The sequence below is a fragment of the Canis aureus genome, chromosome 12, assembly GCF_053574225.1.
Source record: "Canis aureus isolate CA01 chromosome 12, VMU_Caureus_v.1.0, whole genome shotgun sequence".
Taxonomy (NCBI): Eukaryota; Metazoa; Chordata; class Mammalia; order Carnivora; family Canidae; genus Canis; species Canis aureus.
Window position 1 is genome coordinate 52721126 of NC_135622.1, and position 16117 is coordinate 52737242.

At 45.6% G+C, this 16117-nt stretch overlaps 1 protein-coding gene and 1 long non-coding RNA gene across 11 annotated transcripts in view; one reads left to right on the forward strand and one right to left on the reverse strand.

Annotated features, from left to right (window-relative positions):
- Positions 1 to 7531, reverse strand: part of LOC144281206 (uncharacterized) — a 41033-nt gene extending 33502 nt beyond the window's left edge. For 4 of the 9 annotated variants that reach the window (XR_013349710.1, XR_013349709.1, XR_013349706.1 and 1 more), the window contains exons 1-4: positions 7468 to 7531; positions 7230 to 7334; positions 3474 to 3629; positions 1962 to 2050 (exon numbers count right to left, since the gene is read on the reverse strand). This is a non-coding gene — a long non-coding RNA (uncharacterized LOC144281206). Of the gene's footprint in view, positions 1 to 1961; positions 2051 to 3473; positions 3634 to 7229; positions 7335 to 7467 lie in introns of all 9 variants that reach the window. The other 5 variants (XR_013349704.1, XR_013349703.1, XR_013349702.1 and 2 more) reach the window with 3 other exon arrangements.
- A 4779-nt stretch (positions 7532 to 12310) lies between these two features.
- CYRIA (CYFIP related Rac1 interactor A) overlaps positions 12311 to 16117 on the forward strand; it is a 103484-nt gene continuing 99677 nt past the window's right edge. Inside the window, exon 1 of one of the 2 annotated variants that reach the window (XM_077844064.1) lies at positions 12311 to 12410. The gene's annotated coding sequence lies outside the window, so the exon portion shown is untranslated. The remainder of the gene's footprint in view (positions 12411 to 16117) is intronic. The other variant, XM_077844065.1, reaches the window with a different exon arrangement.

Sequence of the window (16117 nt, forward strand, 5' to 3'; positions counted from 1 at the left end):
GTGAATTATGAACAGAAGAAAATTTTCTTATTTCATAAAAGCAGCTACCAAGAACTTCCTGAATTATATTAATTGTGAAATTCTGAAGGTATTCCCAGTAAACTCAGAAATGAGACAAGGATGACCCATATATGCATCAATATTTAACATTGTACTAAAAGTCTTAATCCATGCAATAAGATAAGAAAAAGAAATGGATAGATAAATATTTTAAAGACCTAGTCTTTTTTTTTAATTTTTATTTACTTATGATAGTCACACAGAGAGAGAGAGAGGCAGAGACACAGGCAGAGAGAGAAGCAGACTCCATGCACCGGGAGCCCGACGTGGGATTCGATCCTGGGTCTCCAGGATCGCGCCCCAGGCCAAAGGCAGGCGCCAAACTGCTGCGCCACCCAGGGATCCCCTAAAGACCTAGTCTTAACCACCCTTGGTGATAACTGGTGTGATTGTCTGTTTCAAGGGTTGACAACATTTGTCTATCAAGGATGAAATAGTAAATATTTTGGACATTTCAGGCCATACGGTCTCTATTGCAACTACTCAGCTCTGCCATTGAAGCATAAAAACACCTATAGATAATACATAAAAAAATGAATGCGATGGTACCACTAATACTTTTTCTATAAAAACTGGAGGTAGACCAGATTTGATCCATATGTTATAGTTTGCCAATCCCTAGTCTATGAAAAAGAAAAAAAATAGAAGAAAAATACTTAAAATTAATTAAAAATTTTATCAGGATATATATTCTAAAGTCCATATCAAAGAGAAAAATCCAAAAATTTCTTTAAAAATCAGTGGGCAGCCTGGGTGGCTCAGCGGTTTAGTGCCGCCTTCAACCCAGGGCATGATCCTGGAGACCCGGGATGGAGTCCCATGTCAGGTCCCTGCATGGAGCTTGCTTCTCCTTCTGCCTGTGTCTCTGCCTCTCTCTCTGTGTCTCTCATGAATAAATAAATAAAATTTTTTTAAATAAATAAATAAATAAATAAATAAATAAATAAATAAATAAATAAAATCAGGGAAAAATAGGTACATTATCTACCAGATATCAAGATGTACCATATAAATAAATTAATCACAACAGTGTAGTATGTGAAGAGGGATAGACATAAACTTGATTTGTGTTAAGAGAAGTATTAGAAAACAAAGAAGAAAGTATCATGCTTGGACAAATGGCTATTCCAACAAAAAAGAAAAAAATGATGCCTTTCTTATACCATTTTCTCAAGTCTAATCCATGTGTATCAAAGATGTAAACAAAATTGAAAAATATACTTTATAGATTTAGATCAAAATATTAGAAAATATCTTTTTGTCTTTGATCAGAAAAAGCTTTCTTAAAGAAGGAACAGAAACTATAAGTTGACTTCATCAAAATTAAACTCTTGTATATATAAAAGACATCACAAAGTTAAGGCAAACAACCCATTAAATGAAGGAATCAGTAACACATAATAGGCAATGGAGTGGTATGCAGAATATAATTTTTAACTCTTACAAATCAATAATGAAATCATAGACAAATTATAAATCTATAAATTATAAATGTCATAATAGATAATAGATAAAATTGCAAAAGATCTGAACAGATATTTTATAGAAGTGAAAAACTGAAAATTCAACAACCATGGGAAAAAAATGTTCAATCTCCTTAGTAAACAAGATGTAAATAAAAAAAATAAAATTACACTTTACAAAAAAGATAAAATCTGACAAGAGAAATGTTGGGAAATATACTATGAGTATTAAAATAGTAGAACCATTTTGAAGAGGAATTTGTCATTATCTGGTAAAACTGAACATGTACATAATCTACATAATTATATAGTTATCATGCTAGATAGTTTTAAAAATCCATACTGTTGAACAAATAAAGGTGAGAACCAGAATACCATATGATGGCCTTCATGAAAACTTTAAAAGTATAATACCAAATATTAAGTGCACACACTTACTTTGGAAATTTTTAGGAAATATGAATGGAAATATTCCCAATGACTTCATAATCGTGGTTGTCTCTGGACAGGGAAGATTGGGTTTGAGGCTGGAAGATGTATCAGTTGGTTAGGTAAACTTATGCTGTCAAAACAAACTCCAAATTCTCAATCTCAGTGGCTTAAATGATAGGATGTATCTATGTCTCAGGCTATATGTCCATCAGGCATTGGTGGCAGAGGTGGGGTGACTTCTCAATGTCATCCTTTCTCTGGGATCTAGGAAGATGAACATTGCATTTTGCAACAGGAGAGATAAAAGTTTCAGAGATAAAAGTCTCACCTCAGCAGTTGAGTGTTCTAACCCAGAAGGGACTTATGTCTACCCACAAAGCATTGGCCAGAACTGGTAACAAGATCCCGAAACAAGACAGGGAAGTACGGTACCCCCAGCAGCCAGAAGGAAAGAACCCGAATTTTCTAAGCATTAGAAGTTTCTACTACCCGTGGAAACATTTACTCATTAATCATTAATATCCTATTATTAATCATTAATGGCCTGTTATGAATCATTAATATCCTATTATTTAATAGAAAAAAAAAGAAGCACAAATAACAAGATGTTATTCTAGGTGATGAGAACATGGGTATTTGTTATATCATCCTTTGCATACATACTCCCCAGAAAGGAGTAAGCACTTCCAAATCACCACTCCTTAGTGTGAATTTAAGTGTCTCTGCTTGCGTCAGGACAAAGCATACGAGAAAGGAAATGGGTGCACGCTGACATCAAATTTTCCCAATCACTCTCAACAACGAGTATCAGCTTCCGAGAATATAAGAAAATCTCTCTGTGAGGACCGCTGTCTAAATCCCTGATCCCCCATCACGTCTGTCCAACTAAAGTATTCACGATGTCCCAGGCAAATCAGCATCGCAGTGCATTTGTTGTTATTTCTACCTTTTCCTTTTTCTTCTCCTGGATCAGCCCTTCTCAGGACTTCAACAACTTTCCCTGGAAGCCTTTCTCATAGCCTGGCTAAATGCTTGTCCCTAAAGTCCGTAAATGCTTCTCATATATTTTCATATTTGTTTCGCACCTGGGCAGTGAATTCATGAGAGCATCCTTCCTTGTATCCCTAGCACCTATCAGGGTTTCTGGCATATAGTAAGTGCTAAGTAAATTCTTAAGTATGTGAAAATATAAAATATGTTCCAAACTCCAGTGATGCTTGGGAGGAGACAAATAAGGGCCAATAAAAATCTGACCACCTGCAGGAAATTAGCATGAAATTACCATGCATGACACTTTGGCAATAAACAAAAGCAAAATAGTCTTGCTATGTTTCTGCTACTGAATGAAATAATGATTCTGTGGTGGTGGTGGTGGTGGTGGTGGTGGTTTAGCTTTTCAGTCTTTTAACATCTGTCATTTTACTTGATTCTCTCATCATTTCTCTAGGGAAGTCAGGGCAGGCATTTATAATCCATGGTGAACAAATGGAAACACTGAAACAAGAGGAGTTTACTGACCTGCCCCAAATCATAGAACATATCAAGCAGAATTGTTCCTAGAACCCAGGATGAAGGACAGCAAGCTTTTGCCACCAGATCACGATGCCTGTTCGATTGGCAGTTTCCAGTTCTTGCCTCCAGAACTTGCCTGGGTCTCTCACTTCATAGGCTCATCTGTCTTGGGGACAATACTCAGTGCAGTCCAATAAAATAGTTTTAGGACTTCTAAGAAATTATGGAGGTAACTGGATAATTAATGTGCAGAAGATTAGTATCCTAAATATGCAACAAGCTGAAAACTTTAGGGCTCAAATCAGAAGAGGAGGAAGATTTGTTCAGATCAGAGAGAGAAAGAAAACACTAGCTGGAACCAGCACACCATGTTTCAATTCCCCCCTCCCCCAAAACTCCCAGATTCTGCCTTATTCTTACCATATGACCTTGGGAAATCCCCTTCCCTTCCTGGGCCTCAGTTTTTCTATCTGTTAAATGAACAAACTGAATTAAATTATTAAATTAATTAAATTATTTCCAGGGCCCTTTCTGCTCTGAGATTCGTTTAACACCTTGAAGTGCCTAAATGTGTGTAATAAAAGATAACATTGTTTTTATTTCTTAACAAAACGCACACACAAACCCATATTAAATAGATTCATGGAAGCCTTGGGTATAAAGGAAATGTAGAAACCAGAAAACCAATTGCACTTATGTTCAACAACATAAAAATCATTATATTTTCTAAAATCTCCCATTTCCTCCCCATTAACAGATGGGAAGCAGTTTGATGGAGTTTATTGGATGAAGCAGCTGCCGTCTGAGCAGTCACGCCACATGAGTGACGCTAATGAGACAGGTGAAATATTCAAGAGCCCAAGACTCTCCCCAAGAAATCACTGCAGCTCTATCAGGGCCGTGTTGGGCGTGCTCATGAATTAGTCTTCGGCTCCAAGAATAGACTCTGTAAATACTATTTCTTATAATGACGATGATTATTATTTATAGCTTGCCCTAGCCTCCCAGGCAAATGTCCCAGGAAGAACAAAAAGACGCTTAGTATAATTAAAACAAAGAAAATGTAGAGGTGTTGGCATGTAAGGAAAGGGAGCATTTCAACATCAGAAGCAGAGAACTATTTGTTGGATTTGCCTAATAATCACTAATGTGGATTTTATTTTAAGATCACACAGCCAGAAAAGCACATTGGAGAAGTTTTCTAATTCATCAAAAAAAAAAAAAAAAAGCACTCTAAAAAAGCACTCTTCTATTAAAAAGATCCTATGTTGCTCTTTCAAGCTTGATTATACTTTACTTTTCCAGAACTAACTTCAAAGGACAGTTTTTCTAATCTCCGGATCTTGAGGGATTCAGTTTAATTCAGATCAACTCTGTGGATATTTATCAAGTGGACATTAGATGTCAAGGACTGAGAACACAGATGTTAAATATATATCTATATGTGTATGTGTATCAAATAGGTATTTATGTGTACCTATGGGGCATATTCATATGTGTTTGTATCTATATGTATCTATATATAAAATATGTATATGTATGCATACTTATGAGATATATATACACATATACATATGTACATGTATATATATATATAATTTCTAAATTTCAGGAGCTCAAGAAGTGATGCACAGAATTAAATCACTGTGAGATAGAGTGTGTGTGAGTCAGTGGGCCTAGGCAGGCTGAGGATCAGGATTCAGAAGAGATTTGGTTACAAAATGATGTTCTCCTACCTGGAAGGTACATTTGGACTTTGTCCATGTGATAACAGAAAGCGGGCATTCCAGAGAGAGGAAAGAGCAGGCACAGAGAGAGGAGTGATATAATATTTTGAGTTAAGGAGTAGAAAGAAATGCAGCAGGAAGAACAAGCAAGGGCAGGCTATAAACAGCCAGGTGAGTTCTACAAAGATGTTAAGTCTATGTTGCTGGGGCTGCCCCCATCACATACGTCTCTTATAAGTGTTTCTGGGCCTCAAGTGTATAGTAGTGGGCTGGATTGAATATGAAGGCAGAGGACCAGTCAGAATGCTGTCCAGGGGGCTGCCTGGGTGGCTCAGCGGTTTAGCGCCTCCTTCAGCCCAGGGTGTGATCCTGGAGACCCGGGATCAAGCCCCACGTTGGGCTCCCTGCATGGAGCCTGCTTCTCCCTCTGCCTTGTGTCTCTGCCCCTTTCTCTCTCTCTCTCTCTCTCTCTCTGTCTTTCATGAATAAATAAAATCCTAAAAAAAAAAAAAAAAGAATGCTGTCCAGGTAACTCAAGGGAGAGCTGGTAAGGAGTTGACCTTGGCAGTGGCTAAAGGGAGAATGAAAACGTATTTTTTGAAAACCCAAAATAGTATGAGTTCTAAATATATCAAGCATCACTATTATAAGGTATTTTCCAAGTGATTGAAGAGTCAGAAGGCAAACACAATAGGTTGAAAATCATTAACATGGCCATTTATGTGAATGTCGCATATAGTACTTATGTGCATGTAGATACAAGAACCACTGGTGCATTATTAGCAGGGATTGTAAAGAAGTTCAATACTCAGTCATTCTGTTTGGTGAGAATTTTAACATCACCTCAGTACCCCATTGTGTTTTCAGCTCTCCACATTGGAGGCAAAGTCTGATAGCAAGAGAGAGAATCATGGCTTGTGTCTAAATTAACCTGTGGGCTTGCTCATTGATCAACTTCCTGAAAAGCAAAGAAATCATTTGTCAAGAAAAGGAGGAGGATCTGGTTGCCCAAGGAATTCAACCCTTGGTTCTCAGTTGTGAGTCATGACACGACACCTGTGTTTTATTTTCTTGGCTGTGGCTAGGACTCAACCGATGACTTGAATGAGTCCCATCAAGCCTTAATTTCCCTGGCTATAAAATGGGTATAGTCAGAAGTGAGCCCCACTTACCTGTTTGTGATACTGCATAAATGACTAGACAATGCCTATAAAATGCTCTCAGTCTTTGCTCAAAGGTCCATATAGATGTGTCATTACTTTGTTGATGCTGATTTTGGAGTTGGCGTGGGCTTTGTGGGTCGTGAGGTAGTCCCCTACAGGGACTGACTCACTTTGTCAAAGCTGCTAAAACTTGATGCAACCAGCAATTTCTGGATATACCTGGCTAAGCCTAATACTGAGATCAACTGACCATGAAAAAATGTCAGAGAGTTTGGCCTTGGGAGAGACTAGAAGTCTTACCTTGAAGCTTTGAAATTTAGAGACAGAAGGAGAGAGAAGAGAGAAAGAATGAAAACAGAAATAACTTAAGGGTGGAAATAGTGAAGATCACTTTTTAAATTTGGTAGCTCTGTTGCATCAAGCACTGTTTTAGGTGCTAATTAATTATCTGCATTTTGTTATCTTATTCGTGTTTCTATCTGGCACATAGTGGCATCAATAAATATCAGTTGCAGGAACAACCTTGAATGGTTCATCCTATTGTCCCTGTTTTATATATGTGATTACCAAGGAAGCAGGAAGTCGAGAAACCTGCCCAAAGTCATACTGCTCTAAGTGGAGGAGAGGAGCCCAGATTTAAATCTTGACCTCACTGCAAAGTTCCTGCACAGTTCTTGTGACTCTATTGCCTCCGGCCATCCACTTCTCTTCCTCTCACCACCAGTGTCTCCCTTTCAGTTCCTGGGCTATGTCATCTTTCTCCATTGTTGGCCGTCATTTGACACTATTTTTCCAGATCCTAGAAATGTATTGCTCCCTCTTCCCCTTGGGGGGAGATGAGTGGATGCTGTCGTTTATCATTTTTTACCCACCTTGGAAGCCAGTATCTGTATTATCCAGATTTGCCACATGTGAGGGATCTATTCCATATATCCTGCTCCTTACTTTCAAAGGCCGGGAGGGCTCTTCTCAAATAACTGCAAAGAATCAAATTAGGCTGATGACATTCACATGGGAGAAGAACCAGAGACATTTTGCTGCTTTAATAATATGTTTATAAATTGTTGGGGAAATTGCTAAAGAAACAGGAGACCGGATTGAATGGCTCACCCATTCGGTTGGCATTGACTGAGTGCCAGGTTTTTATGTATCAGGTGTTTTTCAAGGTCCTGGAAAGATACAAAGAGCAATAAAACACAGATGCTGGCTTCAAAGAGTTCATAAGTCTAGGCGGGAGGCACATATAGTTTATGTTCATTATTTGCAGATATTGCTTTTATGAATTTGCCCACTCATCAAAATGTACGTGTAACCTCGAAATCAATACTCTGGGTGCTTTCTTAATGTATTATTTCCCAAAGTGCACCAAGCAGTGAGAAACTCAAGTTGCCAATGCACCTTCTTAGCCTAGGTCAACCGAGGCGACACTGTCTTCTTTTTTCAGCTCTCATACTGTGAACAAGTACCTTTTCTATGGTCTACTTCATGCAAGGTTTTTCCTATTTTTGTACTTTATGTTGGTGATTATGGGTTTAAAATGGCCCCAAGCATAGTGCTGTCCAGTGCTCCGACGTGTACAAAAGGGTGATGGGTCTTATGGAGAAAACGCATGTTAGACAAGCTTTGTTCAAGCATGAGTTAAAATGCTGTTGGCTGTGAGTTCAATGTTAATGAATCAAACCATATATGGTGCACATTGAATAAGGCATTTTAAACAGAGACACAGGTAAGACACAGCCTGGGGAATGCGTTGACAAAGGGGTGAACGCAATACTATGGTAGCACACAAGCAAGAACCACGGAGTCCACCCAGGAGAGCTGAAGGAGGCATTATAGAGGGGTTGCTTATGAGCTGGGATTTAAAAAAAAAATACTGAATAGAAATTCAATGAATGTACCAGGATGGAAGGTCATTCGATGCAGATTGGAACCATATGCAAAGCAAGGGAGGCCTGAAAGAGCCTGAGATGCTCAGTGATTGAAAAAAAGTGATTAAAGTCAGATATTTTAAGTCACAGGCTCCAATTCAGCCACATGCACAACTTGCAGGCATTACCAAGTTTCTCTACATAGTTTGGACTGTGATTTTTTTGCAATAAGGAAGTGTGCGGTATGTCAGCTGTGAAAATTGGCTCAATATTCATAATCAAATCTATTATGCTCCCTCTGAAGCCTGGGCCATGTTTCCGTAGAAACCCCTAGTTACATAAAGGAACCCTGGCCCGTAATTGGCAAGAACATCCCCCACCTTTGGAAGCCATTATAGTAACGCCGGAGGGAAAGCAAGTGCTGTGTAATTCCTGCTGGAGGAAAGTAAACTGGGAGGATAAAAATAAAGATTCCTGGGGTGCCTGGGTGGCTCAGTCAGTTGAGCATCTGATTCTTGATTTTGGCTCAGGTAATGATCTCAGGTCATGGGATGGACCCCCGAGAGGGGCTCTGTGCTCAGCAGGGAGTCTGCTTGGGATTCTTTCTCTCTGTCTCCCTCTGCCCCTCCCCCCACTCACATTCTCTAAATAGGCAGGTAGATAAGTAGATAGATAGATAGTTAGATTAAAATAAAATAAAATAAAATAAAATAAAATAAAATAAAATAAAATAAAATAAATAAAATGTGTCCTTCCTATAGAGTAGCAAGCAGAGGGCACCATAGGGTTTGGGGACATGGAATCATTCAGCCTCCACTTCAAGCCCTCTTCTATGAATCAATCCACTAACCAGCTCATCTGTGATGAACACTTACTATACGGCCAGCATGACTCAAGGCACTTGGAGACAACACACACATACACACACACACACAGACACGCATGCGCACGCACACAGTTACTCTTTCCTTGATAACTGCAAAGCTGTTTGTTAGCCTTCACATCAACCTTTGGAGGTAGGTTTTATTACTTCCGTTTTATAGAAGAGAAAACCAAAACTCCAAAGGCTTGAGTAACTTAAGTTCACACAGCCAGTGAGTGGCGGGATCAGGATTTATGCCCAGCTTTGATTTCACATCAAGTGGAAGTTTTATGCGTGTCCCAGAAAAAGTCCTTGTCTTCAAGAAACTTGGGTATGTGACGAATCAGAGGTGTAAGTGGCTCAGATTGTTAGTTTCATAGGAATTCAGAGTAAAGAAGCATGAGCACATGGTGTCACAACTGCCCCCAGAAGTCATGAGCATCAGACCAAGTGGTCTTTAATGGGAGAGGAAGTCCTCCTAGGTATACAGAGAAGCAAAAGCTCAGCAGCAGAAATGATCTTTTGGGGGAACAAGGGAAAATCTAATTTGTCCAGGAATTTAGAGGGAATGCTCTAACAGCCCTAGAATGGGTCTCTGTGGGTAGTTAAAGGAGCCTCAAGTGGGATCAGCCCCTGTGGCTTTGTCTCCAGAGAGGATGCTCGTCTTTCATGACCCTGCCATTCATTCCGTAAATATCAGCCGGCACCAAATTTGTGCCAAGTATTGTTCTCAGCACTGCGGATGCTTTAGAGAATGTGTTTTCAAATGTGAAAGAGTAGAACCTGGTCCATGGGGAGCAGCCCACAACCTCCCCCGCCCCCTCCAGTGATGATGGCATTTTTCACCTGACCATTGTCCCTGGTGCCTTTTCTTTTTTTCAATCCCAATCTCCAAGCACACTTCAACAGACACTCCAGTCAAGGTCACCCAGTTCCCTGAAACTCCCAAGGTCAAGAGCAGCCTTCTCCGGCTGCTGCTCTGGTTCTTCACTCTCAGTCCCCTTTGTGCTGTCCCTCGGGCACCGCAGCCACACCGAACCCCCTTCCACCAGGGCCTTTCTCTTGTCACTCTACCTGGAGCGTCCTTGACCCCATTTCCTGCTTACTGAAGACTAACTCATCCCTCTGGGTTTGGCTTAAAAGAATCTGCTTCCAATTTCCCCCAAATCATGATGAATTCCTTCTTGCCCTGGGCCCACACAGCAAATACCTCTGGTTTAGCCTGCTTTCTTTTCTGCCTTGTCATAAAACCCGGGCTGGCAACCTGTCTGAGTCCCTCAGGGCCAGGGACTTGTGTCTTTATGCCATCATTTAACACAGTGCCTGGCCCTGTGTCAAAGCTCGAGAAACATCTTTTAAAAAATAAATAAGTGAAGAGGATGCCCTTGAAACTGGAACAGTTCCGTTTAAAGTTAATTTAATTAAGACACTAGGTTCGTTTTAGCAAACTTATATTGTGAATGAAAACCGTCTGAAATTTAATCTCAACCTACCTGCTCCTTCAATGACAGTTTAATTTCACTATAATCTTTATTATAGTAACCTCTAAACCTGTTATTAGTATTACTAATGAAGTTGAAAGACTATTTCATCTGATTATTGTGTCTTAGGAAACACTTAATTATTAAATTCCACACTGATAATTAGAAACCCTATTATTTCACAATGGGCTAGGCAATGCTACACAGGTATCCCTCAATTTTACTGAAACAGAAGCCATCTTTTAAGTATGTGGAAGTGAAATCTCATACATCAAATAGTCTCTTCTCCAACCTAAGCTATATTATTATTAGAGACAGACAGGTGTAAAGTCAGGAGCATTCCCATGGTATGAAATGATAGTGCTTTATGGGGTGAATGGCATCTGTGGCTGGTTCACCTTTGTCCTCTCCAGAGCCTGGCCAGGTCCAAGGTGGAGAGAATATGCCAGAAGTTTTGGTGTGTGTGTGTATGGGGGTAGGGGGGTACAGTCAGAAGCCTCTTCTAATAGAGCCACCCAATGATAAAACGTATTATCTTTACAGGGATTGAACACAAGCTGGGCCGGGCATGAAGGGCCTTGACCCCCAAAAGAGGAAGGGGAAAGTGTTCATTCTAAAGACACTTCCAACTGGGAGACTATTTCATTCTAACTAAACTGTGCCCTCCTGAGCCTTATCTGAATTCTTACCAAAACCCAGAGCAGGAGCCGTGCTAGGCAGCTCCCAGAAGCAATCCAGAGTCGGAAGGAGGCTAGGATGGCATCAGGACCTTAGGCATGGGGGACACTGGAACTCGGAAAGGAGACGGAGTTGATCAAAGTCTCCGGAAGCTCGCCACACTCCGGGACCAGGGACCAGGACACGTGTGCTCCCAGCCCACGCACCCGCTGAAACCGACCTGGCCCCCACTACAGGGCTAGGCCCACGGTAGGGGTTTAATCAATGTTTCATGATGCTCCGCGGAATGACTGGGAAAGGAAGCAGGAGAAGGCGCCCTCCCCCCTGGCCCCCCAAGAGGAGCTCTGACTCACAACCTGTTTGGCACCGCGCACCTCTCGGGTTTCCTGAATCTCTCTCTAATGCCGAAAGCCTCCACGGCAGATGTTTTAAAACAATGATCGCGACAATGACACTGTAATCCCCTACGTACCCCCTTGCATCACAAGAATTTTTTGAAAGTGTTTTTGCAGGCTTACTCCTTAGGGAGGGAGCATTTGCAAGACTTCTTCTGGTGGGCCCACGGGAGACCTGCAGCCCCCGGGGCTGGGGCTCTGAACGCGAAGGGCTGGGAGGCAGGGAGGCCGGCGGGAGGCAGGGAGGGAGGCCGGCGGGAGGCAGGGAGGCAGGGAGGATTCCGCGGCTTCCGAACCCAAAGTGAGGTGAGAGCGCGGCCGCGTGGGCTGCGGGTGGGCTGCGCCCCCGGGACTGGCCACGGGCCTCTCTCGGGGTTTCTGGGAGAGAAGAGCGGGAATGAGGGAATTCGGCGTGTAGAGGCGGCCAGCGCTGGTCCCGGCTCCCCCCCGGAGGCCGAGGCGGAAAGAAGGGCCGCGGCCCGGGAGCGTGGGGGCGGCGGGCACGGGCTCGGGGGCGCAGAGGGGGCGCAGAGGGGGCGCAGAGGGGGCGCAGAGGGGGCGCGGCGCGCGCGTGCGGCCGGGCGGGGCGGGGCGGGGCGGGGCGGGGCGGGGCGGGGCCGGGCTGGGGCGGGGCCGGGCTGGGGGCGGGCCGGGGCGGGGCTCGGGGCCGTCTCGCAGGCTGCGGCGGCCGCGGGAGAGGCGTCCACGGCGGCGGCGGCTGGGGCAGCGGCGGCGGACGCGCGGCCGAGCAGGGCGGCGGCGACCCCGGGTGAGCGCGGCGGGGCGCGGGGTGGGGGCGCGGGGAGGGGGCGCGGGGCCAGCGCTGGAGGGAGGCTGGGAGGAGCGCGGAGGACCCAGTGCCTCAGCCCGCGTCCTGCGGTCGCCGTCCCGATGTCCGCCTGTGCGCCCGGTGCCCGGCTCCCCGGGGCTGCCTCCTGACTGCGTTCCAGATCGCCCCCCTCACCCCTCGGCCGCTCGGCGCCGCCACCCCCGCCGGGCACCTCCGGCTCCAGAGCGTTCTTCCAGGACGCCCCAACCCTCCGCTTCCCCTTCCCACCGCCAGGGGCCCAGAGGCGAGGGTGACCCCCGCCCCTCCCCTGTGCCTGCGCACCTGGACCCTCTGCTGCCACCTGCCCCAGATGTTCTTGGCCAGCCAGCGCACCGCTGTGCCTAGGACCCAGGCCTCCTGGCCTCAGCACCTTCCTCCTCCTCAAAATCCCAGTCTGGCAAAAGGGACTTTACAGACAGATCCTGCGCTTTGGGAACAATTTGACCCACTTCCCAAAAGGCTGGTCCCAGGCCAGCCATGCTCTTTGGTGGACACCTGTCTTGCCTGCCAGCTGAAGGACCAAGAAGCCTCTGTCAGCATGAGCCTGTGGGCCCCTGGATCCTTCTCCAACCGGTCCTGAGTTGGTGGCCAGGGTCCCCAGGGGCCAGAACCAAGAGATCTTTGTCCTTTAAGACCCCCAGAGGAATTTGCTGACCCCACTCCCAGATCCTCAGAACAACTCCCAGCCACTGTGTTGGGCCTGCAGGGTCCGGCACTGACGGGGCCACCATTCTGGGCCTGGTGTCCTCATCCATGTCCTTGTTTCCCTGCCTGCTCCCCAGGGACTCCGGGGCAGAGTACTGGGGCAGGTGTTTTGGGCCTTGGTCGCCCCCACAGTTCTGTGGCCCTCCTGTCTTACTCTGTTGGAAACTTTTCCCGGCTTTCACCATCACCATCATCGTCCCTCTGGATAGGGCCTGGGCCATCTGCATAGCGCAGAGTCCCCAGGGCACAGCAAGCTGGGCTGGGTTCATGAAAGGCTGGGACCTATGCTACATGCGGGCCAGCAGAGGGGCGGCGGGGGGGCAGGGGGGCACTGCTAGCCAGGTCAGCCTGGGGCCTAGGGCTTTAGGGGGGGTCCGTGGCTTTCAGGGAGCTCCGAATGGGGTCCCAGGCTTGCTTTGCTGAGAGGAGAGAGGCAGAGCAGGGGCTGTTTTCCCTGCGTGCTTCTGACTGTCTTGTGTTGCTATGGTGACAGTTTTGCCTCTCTTCCTCCTTCTGACTCTTCTGGGAGCTGGTTTTTATTGGTCTGTTGTCCTGTCTTTTATGGCTCTAATTTCTCCTTTCTACTTGCCCTGAAATAAACAGTCATAAACATGGGCACTGGGCCCAGGCTGGGGGCTGGCAGAGGTTCACCTCCCTCGGGCCCCGGGCTCCGGTGAGGGGAGAGGGGTGGGGACAGTCCTGCCCACGCTGCCTCCTGCCTGCAGCCCTGGGAAGCGGGCAGCAGCGCCCCCATCTCAGGCACCCGGTGGGTAGCGTGTGGCCTCGGTGCTGAGAATAGACTCTGTGTGTAGAGGAGGAGCTCTCACTGACGTGCATGACACCCTGTGCAGCAGGGGCTGTCCCCACTTTGCAGATGACAAAACTCAGCTCCGAGTGAGCTATTACCCTCGGGTCACACGGGTTTGAACACATAGTCAGCGCTCAGTGTTTGCTCAGTGAACAGAACAGTGATGGAGCTGGCCCCCAAAGGCCTGTCTCCCTGACTTCCCACCCTGTGGGGTGCCTGGTCTGGCTCCTCCCGGGACCAGTGTTCAGAGCCCCCTGAACCCCGTGTTTTGAGGATGCCACAGACTCCCACGGGGGCGAGCTGCCAGGGAGTTGCCTGCCCCAACTTCTGGAGACCCAAGTTGAGAGGAGAGTCAAGCTACTTGTGACTTCCTGTTTTTTTACTCAGCATCAAGAAGCATTCAGTTTGCTTTTGCTCATGGGGCCTAGCTGCAACTGGTTGAGTCAGGGAACTGAGAGCCAAATGAACCCCCACCCCAGGCAGCTCTGAGTGAGGAGTTCAGAGTTTGCCAGGGCCATAGGGTCACCGACTGTCAGCTGTCAGCCACAGTCTCCAGAGAAGCTGCTCACCTCTCTTGCCTTTTATTTTCCCTTTCTTGCACACTCTCCTCTTTTCCAGCCACCCACCTTCTCCCTTCACTTTGCCAATCTATGCTCCAGGCTTGTTATTCATGAGCTGAAGGGGCATTATGGTCCCATGAAAAGACTAGGGAATCAGCAGCCTCACTGTCGACTGTTGGCCCTGGGGCAATCAGTTCACACCTGTGGGCCTCATCTTAGTCTTTAAAATGGGATTAACAGTGTCTGTTCCAATGGCCATGTTTGCTTGTTCCTGAAAGGATGGCACACAGGAGCCTGTAGAGAGGGCTTTGAATGATTGACTGCCTTAAACACCCCTAATGTCCTCATCTGGTTGGGAAATCTTGATGTTGAGGAGACCCTAAACTGCCCAGAGACGGAAAACTGATCTAGGAATCATTAAGGCATGAAATCTCAGGGTTGGAGCCATGGTCTAAAGTCCTCTTGTCCAGCTTTGATGTTGAATTCTCTTCATTTCACGCACTTGACATTCATTGAGCATCTACTCTATACCAAATGCCATTTCGGGGACTGAGGACTTAAAACACTGTCTGTTATTCCTGTTTTCAAAGAACATAGATGTAGAAAGAGATCCTTATGATACAGTCAGAGAGGTGGTGCGATGAGGGGAAAGTCAAGGAGATATGGGGCCCCCGACAACTTGACTAGGTCACCCATGAAGGTTGAATTGGGCAGCCTGTGCTTGGTGGCTACGGTATAGCTGTCTTACCCCTGCCCATTTGGGGAGCCCTTCAGCCCTCACAGTGAAGGGGGGTATTGCCATGGAGCCCCTCACTCAGTGGATGAGCAGGAACAGCGAGGCCTGTGGCAGGGAGCCAGGTCTTCCTTGCTGAGTTTTGACTCGTCGACCCAAGTATCCTCTGGTTCCTCTTTCATCCTGGTTAAACTCCTTTCTCAGAGGCTGCAAGAATCACCTGACAGGGCAGCAGAGTGATGGGAAAGAAGTGGATTGTGGAGTTGGCTAGGAATCCAGACTTTGCTGCTGCTCTGTCCCAGCTGTAGGATCCTGAAGGACCCTCTAACTGCTCCGAGCCTCAGTTTTTGTACCTGTAAAATGGCAATGCTGATACCTTCTAGAAAGTAAATGATCATATGTCTTTCTGGGGTCTGGCATGGTGCCCACCTCACAGTAGACTTGCTGTTACTTAGTTTCATTGATGAGGAAAGAGTCCTCAGTAGCTGGGTCTCTGGGTCCTCTTAGAATGGTGGCAGTTGCTCTTTGGACTACTTCAGGCCTTCGGAGATCCCTTCATTATGTGGGAAGTTTAAAAATTGCCCATGCTCAGCTTCCTCATCTGCTGGTTAGTCTTCAAGTTATCTCTCACCAGGTAGGCTATCCTCCATCTCACGGCAACTCTAGGCAAATCACCAACATTTTTGATTTCTCAAAGGGGAACAAACTTGAAATGGCCCCCAAATACCCTGAGTTTCAAGAATATGTTACTATCTGCGAGAATCCTTTAATATGACTGAGCCCTGCATGCTTATTTTTGCTTTGTTGCCTTTGATTTTGGTGTCAGATCCAAAAAATTCCC